Here is a 13,233-nt window from a genome sequence, read left to right as displayed (position 1 = left end):
CAGACTTCCCTTGCATTAGAATCTTATCTTTTCTTCCTCCCCCCCTCAAACCTCCAAATCCCTCTTTTTTAATACAGTACACACATTCACCCCTCAGGAAGCCAGTTAATTATTTCCTGACTGCCCCTAGTGTAAGCTCTTGAGAATTTCCCCCTGCTGATTCCCACCCCACTTCCTATAGTCTCAATTCTCTGCACAACAAAAAAAGAAAAGAAAAGAAGATTTTCTCCTCTAAAGCTTTGAACGGTTATTATTTTAATTTGTATGCTTAGTCCCTGTGCCACTTATCCACACTTGGGCTGAGAATAGAAACATCTCTTGACTTTATCTAAATAATTGTCAATTAAATTCTTCCTTAATTGTCCATCTTCCCCCCTGCTAAGCTGTGCTTCACGCTTCCTCTTCTCCGATTCCCCTACTTCATTTTACCCTTACCCCACTACAAACCCAACAGCCCATAACTTTAGGAAGATAAATCGCATCATACAGAATGCACAGTTTCAGTGAGGATTGGAGTACAGCTGATGCTCATCTATGCCACATCTGTGCCTCTGCTTAGCTGTGACTGTTGTATTGCAGGGGTTTGATCTAGATAACCATTTGGTTCTATAGTTTTGTGATCCACTCGGCAACACCCTTGCTCTAGCCTTTTACAAATAGGCAATTCTGCCTACAGTCCATAGAGCAGGGGTAGTGGACGGGTGGCCCTTTAAGTGGTGTTGGACTTGGAGTACAGGGTCAGGTTTAAGGTGCTGGTTTTGACCTTTAAAGCCCTATGCAGCCTAGGACCCTCATACCTACAGAACCGCCTCTCCTGGTGTGCCCCGAGGAGGACCTTAAGGTCCATAAATAACAACACTTTGGCGGTCCCGAGCCTCAAGGAGGTTCGATTGATCTCAACTAGGGCCAGGGCCTTTTCAGCATTTGGTGGAACGCTCTGTCACAAGAGACCAGGGCCCTGCGGGATTTGACATCTTTCCGCAGGGCCTGCAAGATGCAGCTGTTCTGCCTGGCCTTCGGCTTGGATTCACTCTGACTCCTTATATGGGATTTGGCATATAAACTTTCCCTTGGCTTTTTTTGTAAGACCAGCATGGATAGCTGGCTCGGGTGAATATCTGATGTTTCCTCCTTTTATGGTCTTGATTTATGCACTACTACTAAAATGAGGCTGCATTTTAAGCCATATTTTAATTAACTGTTTTTCTCTCTCCCTTTTTCCTTTTCCCTATTATGTTCTATTTTAATTTATATTCGGTGTTAGCTGCCCTGAGCCTGGCCCTGGCCGGGAAGGGTGGGGTATAAATAAAAATTTATTTATTTATTTATTGAACTCCCATCAGCCCCAGCTGACATGGCCAATCTGCATGGATGGTGTGAGATGGAGTCTAGCATTTACAGGGATTGATCCTGAGAGTAATGCTGGGACATCATTATTCACTGCTTAGTGCAGCCTGGCCAATCATGGGCAAGCATGGACATCCCATTCCCATAGCTGTCAACTTTCCCCTTTTTTTGCAAAGAATCCTATTCGAAATAAGCGAATTTCCCTTAAAAAAGGGAAAACGTTGACAGCTATGCGGCCATTCCCATGGTGGTGGCGGCAGCAGCAGCAGCAGCAGCAGCAAATCATCTACTCATTTGACTTCTGACGGAAGAGCAAGGATGGATGGCAGGTTCAAGGGCACCCTGAGGAAAATGCCCTCTGGGGTCTCCCAGTACCACCATGCTCCACTTTAAGGTTTCCTGGGGTTTAGGTGAGGAAAGCAGAAGAACTCCAGGCACACTGTGCATGCACACTTCTTCAGATACCTTCAGATGCACACGAAAGCTCATACCAATAACAAACTTAGTTGGTCTCTAAGGTGCTACTGGAAGGAATTTTTTAATTTTGTTTTGACTACAGCAGATCAACGGGACGCAGGTGGCGCTGTGGGTTAAACCACAGAGCCTAGGATTTGCCAATCAGAAGGTCGGCAGTTCGAATCCCCATGATGGGGTGAGCTCCCATTGCACGGTCCCTGCTCCTGCCCACCTAGCAGTTTGAAAGCACGTCAAAGTGTAAGTAGATAAATAGGTACCACTCCGGTGGGAAGGTAAATGGCGTTTCCGTGCACTGCTCTGGTTTGCCAGAAGCGGCTTAGTCATGCTGGCCACATGACCCAGTAGCTGTACACTGGCTCCCTCCGTCAGTAAAGTGAGATGAGTGCCGCAACCCCAGAGTCGGTCACGACTGGACCTAATGGTCAGGGGTCCCTTTACCTTTACCTTTACAGCAGACCAACATGGCTACCTACCTGTAACTAATACTTATATTGTGTTACAACAGCTGCTCATGAGGTGGCTAATGTCCTAACTGCTGCTTTGCCAAGGGCAGCTCTTGGCAGGGCTTCATGAGCAGCCACCTCTTTAAAGGAGTACTGGAGTCTAGTCACATAGTCTCTGAGAATGTTTATGTTTGCAAGAAATAAAGAGGGCTTGCAAACTCTCCTCCTTCAACCTCAGCATACATCAAGCCCAGCGAAGGTGCAATGTACTGGCTGCTCTAGGAGTCCATCTGTTGCTGTCCTGATGGTTTCCCATCATATATCATTTCTCATCATATATCATTTCCCAAAATTACCTTGCTTTCTTATAGATCCACCATATACATGGATTGTGAGTTTAACTCTGCTGAAATAGATGTATGTCTTCTTACACAAGTGGGTAAGAGGTAGGATAATTACTAAAGAAAATACCCTCTCCTACTTGTCTAAATGCATGCAATATGCACATGTTCCAGCTTGTCAATATCCTTCTTAAATTGTGTTACGCAGAAGTGGACTCAGTACTCTGCTGATGCAGACTGGAATAGCATTAGTTTTCTGTTTTATTTTTGCTGCTGCTGCATCTCACTGATGACTCATATTAAGCTTGTGGTCTACTGAGACCTCTAGATCCTTTTCAAATGTACTACTGGCAAGCCAGGTTTTCCACATCTACCCAACCCACAGCTGGTTCTTCCTGCCTAAGTATCAAACCTTATATTTGTCCCTATTGAAATTCATTTTGTTAGTTTGTTCCCAGTTTTCCAATCTATTAAGATCATCTTGAATTCCAATTCTGTGTTCTGCTGCATTAGCTACCCCTTCCAATTTGGTATCATCTGAAAATTTGATGAGCATCCCCATAATTCTTCCATGCAAGTTATTTATAAAGACATTGAACAACAACAGGCCCAGAACAGAACCCTATGGCACCCCACTTGTCATTTTTTCCAGGATGGTGAGGAGCCATTAGTGAGCACTCTTTGGGTTTGGTCAGCCAACCAGCTACAAATCCACCTAACAGTAATCTCATCCAACCAGAATTTTACCAGCTTCTCTGCAAGAAGATCATGGGGGAGTTTGTCAAACGCCTTACTGAAATCAAGATACACTACATCCACAGTATTCCTTTGATCCACCAAGCTTGTAACTCTAACAAAAAGAAAAAGGAAAAAGAAACAAGATTCATCTGGCATGACAGAAAGACCCATAAGTACTAGAATAGACAAGAAGCAAATGTCAGGCCAGGTTAGCACTCTGGACAAGGACTACAGTACCAGTTCAGGACAACAGTTAGCAACCCTGTAATGGAATGGAGGCAGAAAAAGCAAGTTGTTTCAGCTGTGCCCAAGATTAAAATCTCTCTCCTTGCATACTGCATCTGGACAGTTTAAAAACTGGTGCCTTTCCCTCCAGCTGTTGGCTTCTTCTAGACTGGGGGGGGGTAGGGATGACTTGTGGCCTTCTATCTGCAGTTGGACTCCCATCAGTCCCAGCTATCACAGCCAGTAGTCAGGGGTGATGAGAGTTGGAGTCCTACAGTTTATGGAGGCTCTCTAGAGCAGTGTTTCCCAACCTTGGGTCTCCAGCTGTTTGAGGACTACAATTCCCATCATTCCTGACCACTGGTGTTGCTAGCTAGGGATGATGGGAGTTGTAGTCCAAAAACAGCTGGCGACCCAAGGTTGGGAAACACTGCTCTAGAGCGTAGAGTTTCAAGCTGCGGAGATATTTTTTATTTTAATTTTTTTAAGTGGAGAAATAAGCACCTCTGGGTTCTCCTGATCCTCAGTACTGGTCTGTGGGCCAGTCACTGAAGTCTGGGCATAGAAAGAGGTGTCTCCTCAGGGTTCAATGGAAGAAATGCCAGTGGATCCATCTTCTTTATTGGACTACTGTCATAGGATGACTTGGCATTTGAGAATTCCTATTTGAGGTCCCTCCTTTGGCAATCTTTACAGAACTTTAGTTTATGGTTGCCATCAATTTTGAGTTTAATTAATTTTTATAATGTTTTTAGAATGTTGCACTATTTTAGTGTTGTTAGCCACCCTGAGCCCGGCTTTGGCTGGGGAGGGCAGGATATAAATAAAAATGTATTATTATTATTATTATTATTATTATTATTATTATTATTATTATTATTATTTCACTGGCTCAGTCCCGAATTAAGTGGCATCCAAGCACTTGAGAACTTCAGCAGTACTGCTTAAGGAAACTTCATTTTAATGCTGCACACTCAGGGAGACTGCAAAGCAGGCAAGTGCCATATTGAGTTCAGCACTCTCGGCTGTGACATGCACCATTGAAAATCTCTCCCATCACTGGAGTGTATGAGAAGAGGCATTAATTTGGAGCAGATTCACCTAGCAACTTTGCTGGATCAACTGCTAACCCAGGGCTCATGATGATGTCCTACTCACTTGTGTGGAGCCATTTCAGCAGGAAGCCCGATGAACCTTTTTGTCATTCAAACCAGAGAGAAGCTGGCCTCCCGGTTTGGCAAAAGCCCTCAGCCAACCTGAAATCCATCAGCTTCAATTAAAGCCCCTCTAACTGTCACGATTGGTTTGGAATGCAGAGTGGCATGCAAGACACTCGGAACCTCACTCCTGTTAGGAGTAAAAGCACAAGGACCCTGCTGTGACCTCCATTTATAAGACTCACTTACAATTGCAAAAGCATTCAGTGTCTTGGACAAATTAGTCTGGAAACCCCAGCTGTTTAAAAGCAGACTTCTTGCTGGGACAACAACCTTTCCTGGGTTGCCAAATGTTTTCTTAATCTTCACATCTGTGATGATCAAACACAATCGTTCAACCTATGCACTGGGAAACTGTCACAGCTGAACACTCTCTTACCTTTTCCCTATGCTACATGCAGGGCAGGGGGTCTGCAGGACTGGGTACTAGCAATTGGCCCTAGTGCTCAGAAGGCCTATTGGCACCTCTGCTGCTGCCCCCATTAGGGTTCTTGCTCAGCATTGCTTCTGCCTCCACTAACTGCCAGTCACACCCATCTTCCTCTTCAGATGTAGTTTTGGGTGGTAGTGATAGCACATGCCAGTAGTGGGTGTTGTTAAAGGGGGGAAAGGGGCAATTAATATGAAGGTTGCCTCAGCACAGCAGGGCATTTTCCATGTATCTCTAACCTCCATCCAGGCAAGCAAGATGCATCATCAGCACTCAGTGGTAGCTTCCAGCCAAGCAAAGATCCTTGTGGAGGGTGTGAAATAAGGCCACTGGTAGGTGTGGCTTGGGGAAAGAGGGTGTGGCCCAGGAAGAATCTGAGGGCTGCCATGATGAAGCAGCAAGCTCAGACTTGTTACAAGTTAAGCCAGAATGCTGTATTGTTTGTGCCCACCTGACATCAGCTCAGGGCCTTCACAAGCGCAACAACAACAATGGCAGACAAAATGGAAGGTTTGAAAATACAGGATGTGTACTTTGAACACCTATCTGCCCCATATTAGATTTCCAGACAGGCTAAAACAACTCAAAGAGGTTAAGAACTGGGGCTGGTGTGATGCGTGTAGCCTGAGGAGCCTTGAGGGACATACAGAGAGGCTTGGACAGCTACATCTGGTGCCCAAGCCAAAGGGTCTGCACCCCTGAAATAGTGGATTATCATCTATAAAGTAGGAGGTATGATCACTCAAGGAGGGTATTATCTGACCAGCATTGAAAGGCTGGGAAGGAAATGAAGGGTGGGGAAATATCATTCAATGTCCAGATTGTGTCTCAGATAGTATCTTTCTTTTCCTTGCATAAAGATGATACCACTCAGAGCAGTGGCCTTTATTTTAATTTCTTAAATGTCTACTTTTTCCAGAATGGCTGCCTTTTCCATCTCCTCTCCTGTGGAACTCATTATTTTCATTCTGCCTACAGCAGTGTGCAAGACCCCCCTTTTGTCAGTGCCACTCTGACATCCCCTCTCTTCTTCCTCACTTTTCAGCCCATCTCATTGGAACTTGAGTGTCTGAGCCCTATTGTGTGATATTTATACACTCTGGTTTCTGCAACATATGACCACAGCCTCCCTTCTTGAACATCAGAGCGGATGGCTCCAATTTGGCAGGCTTTTTGATTCTAAACCTGAACTCAGTCACATTTGACTCACTTTTCTTCTATGAAATAAGTGTGAAATGCAGGTGATTCAAAGGAAGTGGAAATTGTTGCAGTTTGTGCATTCCCCTGCAATCAGAGACATAAATCAGGTTATTGAATACAATTGGTCACATCATTGTTCTTTTCTAAGCCTGCAAATGATATATAATTACTGACATTTCAGAATATTGTTTTGCTATATCTTTTGCATAGAAATGAGCGTAAGTTATGTAACTTGCATAAATTACATCAAATAGTGGATAGCATGACAAACAACATAGCATTTGGTGGAAACAGAACTGCAGTTGAATGGAAAAAGCACTGGTTGTGACAAAGGTCAAATCCTTGCCTTCTTGCATCCTTGCCTACAAACTAAGGATGCTGAGAATTCTGACAGAAATGAAAATGAGAACAGAAATTGCCAATAATTGCTTATTCGTTCCATGTCTGAAGCAGAAATCGATCAGCAAGTATGATTAGTATTTGCTGTTGTTGTTTTCGGTCAACAAACAACATGTCAATGATGACGCCTTCCCTCTCATTTGCATGAAATGAATGGTGTGGGGAAACGTAATGCTAATGTGATTAATTATGCAAAATTCTGCCACAGCAAACAGTGAAACAATGCAATTTTGGTCAGAACTCAAACTGCATTGGGAATGGATACAGTGCTGCATACAATGAGCAGTGGTTGGATTGGAAATTACTGCCTTCATACATCATTTCCTACCTCCTTCTGCATTTAGGTCTGGCACAAAATGGAACCCAGTCCCTCCCTCACCAAGTTCCCACCCTCTCCCTACACCCCAATTTCAAGCACAACAGAAAACACAGTAAGCCCAAACTTAGCTTTGAGAAGGGGCGTAGGAAATAACCAGCTGTGGGAAAGGCAATCACCCCTCATCCTTAACTGAGAATAATGCTCCTAAACTTCCTGGTTGGTGGGGACTCATAGCAGGGTTTTCTCAGAACCAGCCCCCTGGTTCTGCGATGTCCTCTTTGTTGAGTTGTCCCTGTTCCCCTCATCATTAGTGTATACAGGGGAAATAAAAAAATGTTACTATTCAAGGCCTTGGGTGGTTGAAGGATACTGCATTTGGCAACTCTGAATCTAAATCCTGGCTTTGTATAGCAAGCCAACACACACACACACACACACACACACACACACACACACACCCCTTCTCTCTCTTCCATCCAGCCAAGCAAGAGGCATTCCCAGAGTCCAAGGACACATTTTACCCTGGCAAAAACACTCATGAGGGTGCCAAGCAAGGATGGTGAGGGGTGTGGCTTGGGGAGGACGTGGCTCGGGAGGGGATGTGACCTGGGGAGAGTTCTGAGGGTCAAGTAGGGAGACTTCCCAGTTCTGAGATTCCCCACCTCTGATCTGGGAAAGGAATGTGTATAAAAGGCTTTCTGTTTGGGTGGAGATGTACCCGAAGCAAAATAAAAAAATCTTTCTGACTCTGATGTATTTCAATGCATTCCCAGTTCTCTGGCATTGATCCCAGTGCTCATCTCCAATAGCTGCCTGCAGTTCAGTCTCTTGAGCAACCTATGTTGAACCCATATTTTGTTGGGGTTTGGTGGAATTCTATGGAAACATGAAACCTGCATGCATTCCATATTTGTGCCTTGTACAGTGAAAGAAAAGCAAGCCAAGCTCTGGGGGGAAACATTCACCTCTCACATCATTTCACTAGTGAACACCATGTTTGATTAAATTATCTAAGGTGCTTCTGAAAGCTTCTTAGGGGTTGCAGCACCCCATTCGTCCAGCACTGAAGAACAAGTGGCAGCTTGGTCCTCTGCCCCTAACCTCATCCAAGGTCTAATTGCCTGCTTGAGCAGCTTTAATGGGGAACGCATGTTTATATGGCAGGGATTCATCAAGCCAAAACAGCTTGTGCCATCGTGCTCAGAAGATGAATTATGACGATGGTGCTCTTGCAAGCTGTCCCCTCGTATATTGAGCCCCGGCCTAAGCCAAGAGGGAGCATGGAGGAGGCAGATGGCAGCTTGGCATCATGATTAAAGCCCTGGATATCCATTTTAATGATATGCCCACCCAGCAGATTAAATATTGCAATAGTCAGTCCCATTCCACACTACCAGTAATCTCAGCCTTATTTACTGTGCATGTGAGAAGCTGTGCCTTCTCCTCTAGCATTCAGAATGTCAGCTTGGCAGAAATATAGCATGGGGAGAGGGAAGGTGTCTTTAGAGTGGATCTGAAACAAATGGAAGGGAATCTGTTGAATAAAAGCAGCCTGGTGAAACTACATGGGTCACTTCCTTGATATAGCTGCATTCCTTGGACGGCTTTAAAAGAGGATTAGACAAATTCATGAAGGAGAAGCCTATGAATGGCTACTAGCCATATTGGCTGGTTGCATTCAGGATCAGAGGTAGTGTGACTCTGACTCACTCACAGGGGGACAGCTATGGGAGACAGCTATTGCACACATGTCTTGCTTCTGGACTTCTGACCTGAGCACTAGGAATCTGACTGGTCAATATGGGAAGCAGAAAGTTGGACTAGAGAGACCTTTCGCCCAATACCTGGATCTGCTGTGTAAGAGGCACACAGTGTCCATATAGCAAGGGTTGCCATACATCCTCCTTTTCCTGGAAATGTCCTCTTCTTTAATGGTGAAATTTCTGCCCGGGTGGATTTTTTAAATTGGGCAAAATGTCCAGGGTTTTCTCAAAATGCCAACAGCACCCCGCCTTCTCTTGTGCAGCAGTTAACTCACACAGGGCTGCGACTCAGTTGGGAACCGCAGATGTTGCAAGCAGCTTCACTGCTCCAGGTTCCCTCTCAGGACTGTGTTTGACCTCACCATCTGTCCCAACCAATAGTAGGTGAGGTGAGGTTGGGGGAAGGCGGCGGTGACGTTACAAACACACAAGCATGTGTGCTCTTCCTGCTCGTTCACTTACCACGTAGGCCCCTTCCAGTCAGTTCGCTGTTGCTGTTCCTCCCCCACCAGCTCCCTCAGAGCTCCTTTGCTCAGCCCCTCCGGTCACTCCCTCCACTGATTCTCCAACAGAAGACCCTTGTGCACTTTGTATCACCCCCAGTCTCATCCCTGCAAGTTGGTGAGACTCGTTGGATAATAATGAGAAAGCAAGCCTTTAGTTTGATACCTGAGAGTTAGAGGTTCTGTGGAATACTCTGCCAATGGAGATTCAGCAGATGATTTCTGTGCCAACTGTTGAACTTTTAAATGCCTGCTGAAACATTTTTATTCCACTAGGCCTAGGCAAGTAATTAATAGTCCATCCTTCCCACAATGGTTTATTGATGCTTGTTTGTAACTTCTCTGTTTTAAAATCATTAAAAACTTCTTATGCTTTTATTGTTTGTTTTTAAATCTTTTTAATGTTGCATATTTTTTACAGTTTAGCAGTATATAAATATTTTTATAAACAAACAAACAAACAAACAAACCTGGGACCCACTTCATACACATCATGTGCTCTTCCAGTGACCTGTGTCCTCTCCCTCACATGATCACCTTCCATTCTGGAGAGTGGCAAGCCTGTATCTTCTCCCTCTCTGTTGTTCTAAGAAAACCTTTATCAGATCACCAAATAATGATTCTTTGTCTTATGTATAGATCCAGACAGCATACTAGATCATCTGCCACACCCAGCTCTGTGAGCCAACAACTGACCAGTCAATTGCCTGATGTCATAGTGACATCAAAGTTGAAAGGCGGTTGCTGTAATCATTGATCAACCAACTAGATTCTAGCTCTTTGAACCCAGGTCACCAGTGTCAACACTGAATCCCTTGCCTGACAAGCCCAGCTAACCCCCAAGAGCAGCATTGCTCTTGTCACTCACCAGGCTGGCAATCCCTCCTCTCTGTCTCTATGGCGACTTTCTACACAGGGGCTATTTTAATTCAGCCGCCCCAGGGTTCTGAACTTTTGTCCGTCTGGGTAATAATATCCCATTGCTAAAATGTAATTTATGTGTGCATCATTTGCATTATTGAACAGCTGTTCTCCCCTCTAACTGCTTGCCTGCCATATTGCCTGGATAATAATATCTAATCCATATTAATTATAAATACACAAATTGTCTCCAAAATAAGGCACGAATTGTGAGCCATGCAAGCAGCAAAGTGCCAGGAAATGTTAAAATTAAGCCTGACACTTAAGCTTCCTGATGGTGTGTCAGGAATCATGAAAGAAAAAGAAAAAAGATACAAGGGGGGAAGAAAGCCCAGTGGTGCAAGTTAAGGAGGGCAATGGTGGGCTAATAGCCTGCAGCAGCTGCCATAGCCCCTCAGGCGACAATTTCACTGTGTGTTTCACAAGCTAGGCTGGGCAAGATTAAAAGTAAGGCAGGAGCTGCTTCTGGGAGAACTGATGAATCCAAGTCCTGATTTAGGAGGCTGTTGTCTATATCTTGTGGTGTTTATTACCCTCTGGAGCACTAGGAGGTACTGCAAAAGGAGAATGAGTATGTTTAGGTCATCTGCATAGAAGATGGTTGAAAGTCCCACCAACTGCTTAAAAAGCACAACCATTTAAATCCATTCAGCAAAATGTACTTTTATAAGAATTTTAAGGTCATATATATATAGTAAATGCTCATAGATGTACCAAGCAAACACACACATAAATGTATAGACCACATGTCTGAGACCCACAGAAAAGTACTGAAACCATTTGTCTCTTCCAAATTGATCTCAAATATTTCTCTGCAAGGTGGAAGGAAATGGGGAGCCTCCCCATTGTCTCTTTGCTCACAAATCCAGTCTCAAGGGCACAGTTAAGATATGAATAGGGTGTGCCTGTAACCTGTGACCTGGATTCAATAACTGAGTCATTATCATAACAAAAGAGTGGCCAGGATGCCCAGGTAATTCAGTCAGGTAACCTGGCAGACAGGATAAAAACAATGCACTCAGATTTCTGTTGTAGTCCGCCCCTTCTCAGATGTATGTATGATGTATTGGGGGTTGGTCTGGGCTCCAGGGTGGGCAGTTCAAAAGTTTATGTAAAGGCTTGCACACCTTTGTTCTGGGTCCTCCTCCTCTCTCCTGCCTGTGAGGGGAGAACCCTGTTGCAACAGCTTTAATAAAGATCAGACTTACTAACTGCTTTGCTTCTCAGTATTCTCTGGTTGGCCTCTGTTATTTTCTCCTACCGATGGAGAACCTACAAAGGATTCTATAAGGGCTCTTGGGTTAGGCAGGTCAGGGTAATCAAGAGCATTGGGTGGGGGTGTTGAAGAGGGTGGAATGTACATTTCTAATGGTATTATACTAAGGCAACATCCCCACCCACCCACATGGTACAATGATTTATTAGAATAAAAAATAGGAGGGGTCGTGGGCTTTGGTGGGTGCCAAGGAGTAGGTGTCTGGGGGCACTTTGGTGACTAAGGGTGTCAAAGTGCCTATGGAACCATGGTGGAGACTTGAGAGTTAGATGTGCTGTTTTAACTAAATCACACAGGATATGCCTGCTGCTGACAGAGAATTCAAAGGAACAAAAATTGTGATTTGTAAAGGGGTAGTGTAATTTGTGAGTTTTGAGGCTTTGTGTGTGAGCGTGTGCACTACACAAACTAACCCATGGTTCCAACTCGACCCAGGGTGCACCTGAGCCTGACCTGACTCAATTTGTGGGTGAGAGATCTAATTTTTAATTAGGGTTAATTTGGTCCACCATCTCAATTCAAGTTGGCATCTAGCATCCAAACGTAGATGAAGACCATCTCCTCCATCTTGGGAAGTCCTTGTGCCAAGTTGAGTTATGATATATTCAGAGGCATCCAAACTGGTATTGATTAGAATTGTCCTGCCAAATAGGACAATAATAGCTATCCAAATTCATGCAGTTGGAATTCAAATTTGGTAAAGTCCCATCAAATGGGGTGGTGATATCTTCAAAGTTGTTCAGATTGCCTGGCCAAAGTGACGTCTGCTGCTTTGTGTATAAAGAATGTAGGCACATTTGCTTAGGTACAGACAAGCCATCTCTTTGCTGTGGTGTCCGTCCCACATCTGAAAAGGCTTGGAGACCTGGCAGGCTGCTTTGCTGTAAGTCTAGACCTTATTTAATGAAGCACTAGAACTGATCTCTCTGACATTTGGGCATCCCTCTTTGGTATCCTTGTGCCCAACAACTCCCATGAGCCCTGCTTTGGGCATGCAGTTCAGAACAATACCACTTACATTAAGCCAAGTGGGAAACTTTTGGCCCTCCACATTCTGCAGACTGAACTATAAACACATTGACATGCATTTTTTCCTATATCTACACATTTTTGCAAAACATTTCCCCCTAATTAAATGTATTTATGTATATGTTTTTTCATGCATATGCGGGCTGCATTCACCTAAACTGTTGCACTAAGTGGGAGCCAATGCAATGAGTGCTGCTAGCACAACAGGACTTTCCCTTCACCTCCCCCACACTTGCCTCCTCCTCAGTCTGCTCTGGAGGTTAATGAGAACCATGGGAGGAGGTGCAGGGAGATTCTTCCTTCTGGCAAGCAAAAATCCTTGTGTTGTTGGGACTATTATAATAATGAAACACTGAATTTAAGCCTTTGCATTTTTATGCAAACTTCACCCAGTCTTTCCTTTTTAAAAATACATCGGTTGACTAGAGAATTGCAGAGAATCACAAATTCCAAAGCATGTCCACCTAAGTGCAGATTAGGCAGGCTCACCTTTAAATGTGAACCAAATCAAATTGCTCCCTCATCCCTAGTGGTAGAGCTGATGTTTTGTTTGCAGAATGCCCTAGGCTCAGTTCCCAGATTCCCAAGGTAGGGTTGAGAGGAGA

The 13,233-nt window shown here is 44.4% G+C and overlaps 1 long non-coding RNA gene across 1 annotated transcript in view; it reads left to right on the top strand.

The window, feature by feature from the left end:
* The window catches only part of LOC309361588, a 434,430-nt gene that overhangs the window by 221,265 nt on the left and 199,932 nt on the right, over window positions 1-13,233 (top strand). The gene's annotated exons all lie outside the window — the stretch shown is intronic.

The sequence above is a fragment of the Podarcis melisellensis genome (assembly GCF_964234715.1).
Source record: "Podarcis melisellensis genome assembly, chromosome: Z".
Lineage (NCBI taxonomy): Eukaryota > Metazoa > Chordata > Lepidosauria > Squamata > Lacertidae > Podarcis > Podarcis melisellensis.
The sequence above is the reverse complement of the archived record's forward strand: the minus strand, read 5'-3'. Positions and strand labels throughout refer to the sequence as shown.